Source organism: Phaenicophaeus curvirostris, chromosome 9, assembly GCF_032191515.1.
Source record: "Phaenicophaeus curvirostris isolate KB17595 chromosome 9, BPBGC_Pcur_1.0, whole genome shotgun sequence".
Lineage (NCBI taxonomy): Eukaryota > Metazoa > Chordata > Aves > Cuculiformes > Cuculidae > Phaenicophaeus > Phaenicophaeus curvirostris.
In genome coordinates, this window is record NC_091400.1 from 14,097,817 (window position 1) to 14,107,128 (window position 9,312).

General features: G+C 40.6%; 1 protein-coding gene across 2 annotated transcripts in view; it reads right to left on the reverse strand.

Annotated features, from left to right (window-relative positions):
* Nucleotides 1–8,553, reverse strand: part of LOC138724103 (heparan sulfate glucosamine 3-O-sulfotransferase 1-like) — a 51,490-nt gene extending 42,937 nt beyond the window's left edge. Inside the window, exon 1 of one of the 2 annotated variants that reach the window (XM_069863872.1) lies at nucleotides 8,516–8,553. The gene's annotated coding sequence lies outside the window, so the exon portion shown is untranslated. Of the gene's footprint in view, nucleotides 1–7,874; nucleotides 8,147–8,515 lie in introns of those variants that run through there. The other variant, XM_069863871.1, reaches the window with a different exon arrangement.
* Nucleotides 8,554–9,312: the final 759 nt, after the last annotated feature.

Sequence of the window (9,312 nt, forward strand, 5' to 3'; positions counted from 1 at the left end):
TGTACACAAAATACACAAAATGGTTGGTTAGTACTCTGAATGATCATAGTAAGGAAGAATATCAAATATTTTTCTCCATTGTTCTGCAGGTAACGTGTAACATTTTACCTAATAACTATGTCTGCACCTTTTACAGCATCATCTGAAAAGGAATTGCTCTGCCTTTTGAAGTTAAACAGATGTACAGTGTTTAACAGGAAATTTCAAACAACAAAAAAAGAAGGAAACACAAATAATTATTTTTCTGAAATTCAGATGATGAGCATGTGCATTTATATTGATTTTGGAAATAAGGGTAAAGGCTAGAGCTGTGTTCTTGCACAAGTGCCCATTAGCACTTCTTTGATTCCCACCTGTTCTCTGCAGCTTAGATGCCAAGAACCTCTCCAAATTTTGGAGGCATCATGAAATGCATCAGCACCACACAGAGAAGTAGAATTTTTCCATTTTTCCAATGGACTTCCCACATAATGTGAATTCAGAATCAAATTGCAAAAACTAGATCTCATCTCAAAATCAGTGTCAATATATTAAGTTGAAAGTACAGTTAGCTCATGACTGTGTCCCTAGGACACTACATCTTTGTTTCAAGGAGGAGAAAAAAGAGAATCAGTATTTTCCATATTTTAAGTATTACCTCTTGCAGTATTTTGTAAATGGAAGGCCTTCATTTAATGAAAAAGTTCCTCTTCCTTGGCCTTCTATGAACACACACGCACACAAAGAAAGTAAAACTTTTTAGCTAAGAGCAAATGCACCAGTGACTTAATAAGCCAACAGAAAACTCCTTCTGTTCAAGCTATATTGAATAAATTTTCCTGAGACAAAACAGCTTAATTGTAGACCAAGAGACTTGAACAGAGTACTAAGTATCACCATAAAAATCTTAAGCTTTGCTTACAATGAGGGTAGTCCAGTGTCTCTTCCGCTGCTGGCAAAACAGGTGAGTATTGCATAGCAAGACGAAATGTGGAATACAGATGCATTTTTTTCCCAAGAGTTTTTATCATCTGAAGCAAGCATATATTTAAAAGCCCCTGCATTTTTCTAACATAAGATACACAATTGCTTCAGCTCAATGAAAGCCCATTTATGCTTCATGAACCTTGGCCTTAGCTTGATTAATTCACCTCCCCATTTCACAATCAATTTCAAGACTACATATTTCAAAACCTCCATACCTGTACCAGCCCAGAGGGTCCTTCTCCCTTAAAATTGAGAAGGGCAAGTAAATCCAATGCCAAAAAAAGGAGTGCCTGTGTGCCATATAAAATAACTCTATCTTCTCTGTGACAACTGTCAATTAGTGTGTGTGTGCACATAAGTGCCAGCACTATTAAATACGAACAAGGAAAGATTCTGAAAAAGACACTTTTATCTCTTAATTATCCTGGCCACACAGCAGTAGTAATCTACACTATTCCTGTTGAAGTATGGAAGTGAGGTGAAATGAAAACTGGTGGAATGCTGGGCTCAGAGGATTGTGATCACTGCCACAAAATTTAGCTGGACGCCAGTTACTAATGGTGCACACCAAAGGCTGATACTGGGGCAGATCGTGTTTAACATTTTCATTAATGAACTGAATAATGGGACTGAGTGCAAGTTGGCAGACCATGTGAAATTGGGAATAGTTGTACTGCTATTCAGAGGAACCTCAACAGGGAGGAGAAATGAAGTTCAGAAAAAGGAAAAGCACATTCCTCACCCAGAGAGGAATGACCCTATTCACTAGAAAAGGCTAGGGACCAACCAGATGGAAAGCAACTGGGAAGGGGAGGGGAGGTCCTAGTGGGTAAGAAGTTGAATATGAGCCAGGAAAGTGCCCTTGCAGCAATGAAGGCCAACATGCTCCTGAGCTGCATTAGGAAAAGCACTGCCAGCAGGCCAGGAGAGGTGATCCTTTCCCTCAGCACCAGTGAGCTCACATCCCAGTAGAAGGACATGGACATACTGGTGTGCATCCATTAAAGCGCCACAGAGATGATACAGGGATTGGACTTGCTGTCCTATGTAGAGGCTGAAAGAACTGGGATTGTTTAGCCTGGAGAAGGCTCAGGAGGCATCTTATTAGTATGTATAAAAACCTCATGGGAGAGAGAAAAGAAGCCACAGATTCTTTTCAGTAGCATCCAGTGAAAGAACAAGAGGCAAAAGTCAAACAGAAATACAAGAAATTCCATTTGAACAAAGGAAGAAACATTTGCATGTGAGGATTGTTCAAAACTGAAACACCTTGCCTAACAAGGCTGTAAAGTTTCCATCCTTGGAGATAATTCAAACTCTAACTTGAGATAGCCCTTGGCAATACCCTCTAGGTGACCCTGTTTTGAGTAGGAGGATTGGACTAGATGATCTTCAGAGGTCTTCTCCACCTTCTCCAGGTCTGTAATTCTGTGGATATATATCAACTCGATCTTTTGCGTCAACAGCTCCATTACATATATAAAAGTAAACTACTGCTAATTAGCATGATAATGTCAATGTCTTATGCTGAATTTTCAATGTTTGAAAATGTCATACATGACATGTATTACCTGACATACTCTGCTTTCTTATGTACAATTAAAAATTTTAAGTATGAAGTAAGAGTGACACTACACCACTGTATTTCCACGGAAAACCTGTTACCCTTTGGGAATTAAGCAAAATCAACACTAGTGAAAGGTTTAAAAAAGTTCCAACTTTAAAATGCAATAAAAGTAAGATTAACGCACAATATTATTTATATTAAAAAATGAAACATTAAAAAACACAGTTGTTTCAAACCCACACTAACTTAATTAATGAAATATACCCATATGCTTATTCCACCTCAAGTTATTCAAGCCATTGCAGCACATACATCCCTTTAGTAGCTTTTCCACTTTACATTTCAGTTAGAAACATCTATTTCATTAATATGAAGGGCTTACCTTTCTTCTGGAGTCATAAAAACTTCCTAATCTATTTGTTAGTTTTAGCCAGTGGGAGTTAACTGCGTTTTTTTCCCCCATAGAAATTTCTTCAATACTTGAACAGATACTTAGATCAACAACTAGAAAACCTAAACTTCTAAACATGCATGAAAGAGTAATGGCTTTCTAAGGCTACAAATGGAAGTGTAGTCCTATAGCAACACTAGCAAGTGATTCTGTCAACTCCTCAGTTTCCATTCAGAACTTTGGTAGGCAGCAGGAATACAGATAAAGCTCTGCTAACAGTCATTTGTTTCATAGATCCCAGTAGAAACAAGGACTGGATGGAATATAGGAATCTGCTTTAACAGAAAACAAAGATCTCAAAAGAAAGATAGATATTCCAGCAAAACCAAAACAAAACCAAAAAAAACCCCAGAATCCTGGAAGGAGTCTACACTTTTGAGGTCAAGGAATCTTCAACATAATACTGAAAAAAGGGCTTAAAAGCCCTTTCAGCAGCAAGACATTATTATGTTCTGTGGAGCCACACTGAGCATTCTTCCTAAAGTGATATCTAGTCTTTAAATAATTTCAACAGTTCTACTTATCACAAACATAGGACCTAAGTAAATTTTGAATTACAATTACTACTTTCCACTTCAATAGTACATTTTCATGACTGAAGTGTTGCCCATATCATCCTAAAAATTCCACCTCTATCCTTTTTTTTTTTGTTAAGTCTCAAGAGAACACCGTCTCATCAGCTTAACAGAATGTACAGTGACTATAAGGGGGAACAAGGAAAGAAAGAATCAGTAGGGACATAAAGCTGACCTAGGAAATTAAACCAAGTATTAGGGAAAAAAAGTGTGTGGATCAGTCCCCTATTCTCAATGACAAAGTCACAATGGCTTTTGAGCCATTTGGTTATAATTCTTCCAAGGATTATTTAATGGATTTGCCGCAGGGTAGGGAATTTACAAAGGACCAAGTTTCATCATCAGAAATCTGTAAAGTACAACTCCTTTTAAACAGTGAGTAGCAAAACAAAAGCTGGATCAAATTGGAGAGCATACTGCAGAGCAGAAAATGTGATGCTTAGGTGTAAGAATGAGAAGCAAGTGACCTAGGCAATAGTTACCCTGACTTCAATACATGAAAAGTTAGGGGTTTCTTTTCTTCACTTTAAAGGTAATCAGCAATAAGGAGGACAATTAAAAAAAAAATAATTTCAACATAACTTTAAAAAGGCATACTAGTCTGGAGCAAAGAAGTCAACTTTTAAAAGTAAACATTAAGGCAGAGGAAATCCACAGTCTAATCTCTTGAGAGTTCACTAAAGAATTTGAAATGGTATCACCCAGCAAACATTTACTGAGTTGGAAAATATAGGGTGTAACACAAAAATAATGTGTATATAAAACTGACTAACAGTGCCATACTAAATGGACTTGGCTAAAATCCTTCTTCAGACTCATCTTATTTCATGTCTGTGAACCTGGCACAAAGTATAGGTGTTCCAATAAAAACTGGTCACAGGAAGCACTCTTGATACAGGGCAGGCTCTTGCTAACTGAAAGAAGACATTGGAGAATTGTTGGAATAGGCATATTAGAAATGAGAAACTATTTAGTAACTCTTCAAAGCCACGTGATTACAGTGTAGAATTTCCGTGATTATATATTGTCTTATAATTTGAGAGCAACAGGAAATGAGAAATTATGCACCCACGTCTAGTTTACTGCAAGATTAACCCAACCTGGCACACCTTCAAAACAAACTTGATCTTCACCAATATCTGATAAAGTATTTTCAGCAGACCAAATACAGTATTAGCACTATTATTCAAGACTGAGGAAACACTTCAAGGTATATATTTGATAACAGGTAAGGTACATTCAGATTCCAGGGAATCAAATTACCAGGCTCTACCTTCCTTAATTATTCTGTTTTACTAGACAGACTAAAAGGTGCTTGCTCTGCTTGTTTTATCCTTGCACATAAAAGCTGAGGAAGGCACATGATCAATTTTCATAATTCATTGATGGCGACACACCAAGGAAGTTGTTTTCAAATAATAATATTGCGATATTAAAAATTAAGAAACAAAGAATACATTTAGGCTGGAATTTAAAAGAAAGTTTGAAGACTTAGGAAAGAGGTTATGAAACATCTTTCCAGAAGGAGCAACAGGGCTAAGTACTTCAGTGGCTTTAAGGTAGACTGTGGTGACTTTATGACCGGGATTAGGTAAGATTGTTGCCTAGCTCAGAAAGGCTTTTCCTTCATCTCTCAATTACTATAGTGAAGAACTGCTCTCTGTTCTGCTCCCCGCTTCCCAGTCTTTTCATTCCCACTATTCCCACTAAAGCTCAACTGAGGCTATGAGTGAACTACATGCAATTTTTTTACCTTTAAGAGAAAACAGCCTGAAGACTTAAACCACTACCCCTCTAGCTTACGTATTTTTATAGAATATTGCATCAAAGTAAATGACTAGAACCTCTCCTTGAGATCAAAAGATTTAATCAGCAACTAAACAGAGTAGTGCACTGCAAACATACTGAAATTATATTGCCTCGTTAAATATTTGTCCTCATTGCCAGTTTAACAAACAGCCAAAAAAAGAATCTGATATAAGCCTCAAATACTGGCACTGTCCTTTCTACACTGATGTTGCTACCTGAAAACTTCTCATAAGCTTTTCTGAGGACATACAGCTACCCCCACCCCGTGTAACATACTACTTCTATGTTAATCATTCAACCATCCATTCAAAAGTATTCTTAAGGAAATGTGTAATTCAAAAACAGCCATAGAAAACAGAAGGGGCATATTCACGTGACTACAGATACAGAGCAGTTGCCACAGAGTTATTTGTATAGCATTAAGAGAACATTAAGCAATGTTGAAGACAGCTAACTCTTCTCCATTCAACTCCTTTCAAAGCTATGTCCATCAAGAAATATGTTGCACTACGCTTTCATGACACAAAAAGCATGCTCAACCTCACGCAAATGTTGAAAAGGTAGGCAAGTCCATCATATGATTTGCTGAAGTCACCAAGCCCACAACCCATTGCACAAGCACAAGTCATTACTGTATGCACAATGAAGTCTGGTGACTATAAACACATTTCCCCAAATCCTTGTGGCCGACAAATTATTTTTTAATTTTTAAACTAGATAAGAAGCAAAAGGTTTTCCAATATAACTTCATCCACCCTTTGGCAGCCAAATGTAAATTTCACTTAATGTACACTGAAACGAAAATCATTCAAATACCTATTTTTTTCAGAACTTCTGTGTTATCCATGTATGATTTACACAGCCAAAGGACAGGCCAGAACCATGCCAGTTACACAGGAAAAGTATTTCTATTAAACTCATATCTCAGACCAATAAATGCCCACCACTTAGTATACTTGGGCCACTTTGGAGACAGTTTTTTATTATACAATTTCCAGTTAGAGACAGAAAAATCAGAAAAGAAACAAATTGCTCTCCTGTTGAAGTTCCAAAATTAATTCCACTTTTGTTGACTGTCATTTTACCCCTACTATCTCTTTTTCTGTAATAAAGTAAATCCTTAACAACAAAATCCCTTTTACTTGGTCTGTTATAGATTAGACTGAGTTTTCTACCTTAAACGTCATAAACCGCTGTACATGAGAGCACTACTTAGTTCAACAACGACATGCAGTCTTGGATTTGACAAAAACTCCATTTCAAAATGTTTCTTCCCCCTCTTAAACCCTCCTTTTAAATTTTTGTCTTTTTATTTGACTTGTGCTCATTTTTTGCTCCCTTATTTTGTTGCTGTAGAATAGTGACACGAAAACTACTGCATACACACCTAGTTTTCAAAGTAAGCACATTGAGTGGTTAGCCTACCTCAAATGTTCTTGCTTACCTCATAGATTTCTGGGTTATTATTAGTTTATTTTACTAGTACAGCCCTCTTTTGCCATGCATGTAGACACATTTTTACAGTAAGCTTACAACTTACGAAACTTGCAAATCACATGTGCTGTTGAAGAACACAAGCTCCTTTATTCCCTCATTCTGATGACATGACTTAACACAATGTACAGTATCTATCCATAACACACAGTATCTTTTTAATCAGAAGGCAATATCTTTTACATAATTGGAACAAAATAACTTAACGATATTTGCCATTTACAGTATTATCAAAAATGTTAGGCTACTAAAGCAATTAACCCCAACCCAAATCAGTTTCATCTAAGATGACAAAATATCAGTCTAGTTTTGCTAGCAAACTAGTCAATTTTGTGAAAATTCATTGATGTAATAAAATTATATTATTTATAATTTCTACAATATGAAACCATGCTCTTACCAGCCTAAACCTCTCACATCCTACTTTATGATGAAATACCTGCCACAGGAATAAATATCCCTAAACACAAACACCTTACTGAACAGTGGTTCTCTCCAGTTCAGCTCATTTAATAGGCAAGTGTCAAGAACTATTACAGTGCTGCCTCAGAGGCAGTAAGTGAAATTCTTGGATGCAGTTTATCGCATTTTAAAAGTCTTTATCAAAGGATGGAGATAATCAAAGCAGACATCACACAGATTTCAGTTGCTGTAGTTGAGAAAGTCAACCTTTTCAGTGGAAGCTGTGGTCTCCTAGTCTGAGTTTTCTCCATTCTGTACCTGAGAAAATATGGTTTTCTACTGACTAAAAATGGAAAGCAAAATTTAACAGCCTGGTTATTCTCAGTCTTACCACGTGTAGCAAAAATAAAGAAGATATATGTGATTCTAAAGCATCACCCTTATACCATCAACCGCTTCCAACTCTGCAAGAGATTTCAGGCTATAACATGTAAATCATTCCTACATGCTATACTTTCTATTTAATCAGGAGAGAAGGCAAATCCCCTCCAGAATTACAATAAATAACTACAGTTTAGCTTTAAATGAAACGACGTACTTTATATCTGACCTGCGCTTCAGTCTTTTCCTAGTGGGAAACATAAATTCAGCATTTGGAAACATAATCCTAGAGCTCCCAGCAGCCGGCTCCGCCGCCAACACTTTACATGATTTATCGCTCTCCTCCCGATTCAGACGCCAAGTCTCGGCGGACCAGGTGCACCGGGGTATTTCTCCTTTCCTTCAGAGATCATTCCCTCCTATGCACGTTAATTAGCGAGTCTTCATCGCTCTCGCGCAAGCGGGGAAGATGAAGCTAACGGATCCTCAAGCCGCTAATTTCCCACGCGGAGCCGGCGGAGGGAGGGATGGAGGGAGGCAGGGGACTCGCCGTTCTTACTGCTGGAGCCACAGCGTTTCTGACAGTAGCGGCGGCGATAAAAGTGAGAACCCGGCTCCGGCGCAGGCAGGAGAGCGATTTTTAATCCACGGGCCGGGGGCGGGGGGGGGGGGACGAGACGTGAGCCTCCCTCCCCTGCCCCCCACAGCCCCCGCCCGTGGATTAAAAATCGCTCTCCTGCTCTCATATGCTTACTTCTCAATATGCTTACTTCTCTCGCCCCTCCCGGCAAGTTAAAGCCGCCGTGCCCGCTTCGACACCGCCGCCCCCTTCCCGGGAACCTCGAGGATTCGAGCCCCGACTCCCGTTACCTCCTGCGGAGCCATGGAGAGCGCTGCGGCGGCTCCGCGCCAGGGCCGGCGCTCTGCTCGCTCCTCTCACACAACCCGCCCCGCAGAAACGCGTGAACGCCGGCCACATCGCGATTATATTCCTCAGTCGCGGTGACCGGGGAGAGGAGGCAGGCGGAGAGCTGGGGAGGGGGCAGAGAGGCGGCGCCCCTCCCGCCGGAGCTCGCCCCGGGGCTCGGGGAGGCTGCGCCCGGCTCGCCCTGCCCGTGCCCCGCCGGCTCGGGGAGAAGGGGCTGAGAAAATACGGTCGGGGCGGCGCGAAGGGACCGTGGGGACTCGCTCAGCCGAGTGCCGGGGAGGGATTATTCCCCAGGTCAGCGGAGAACGGGCTGCCCCTCACCCGCTGCCGAGCGCGCAGTGGGCAGCGCGACAGCCCCGAGCAGCACAAAGGCTACCGACCGGCACCGGGCTCATTTACACGAAAAGTATCCAACTCCCCACCCTCCGCCTTCCCCCCAAGCTTCCTTAAAACAACTGTTGGGCCACTTGCCAGGTGTTGAAGCCGGGTTTCTCCACGCTTGATGGAGAAGGAGGGCTCGCCTGGGGCTGCTGAAGCAGCAGCACCGGCTCTTTTCTCAGCCCTCCGGAGCCTTTCTTGGCACGGGGGCTTTTCCTGCCCTCACTTCTGAGGAGCAACGCTGATTGCTTCCAATACCATTAGTTTTAACTTGCAGTACGCTGGACTTGGAGCTCTCTGCAGTGGGGGTAAGCAACCACTCGGATTTTAAGGATTTCGAACAGATGTTAAATACAGGACC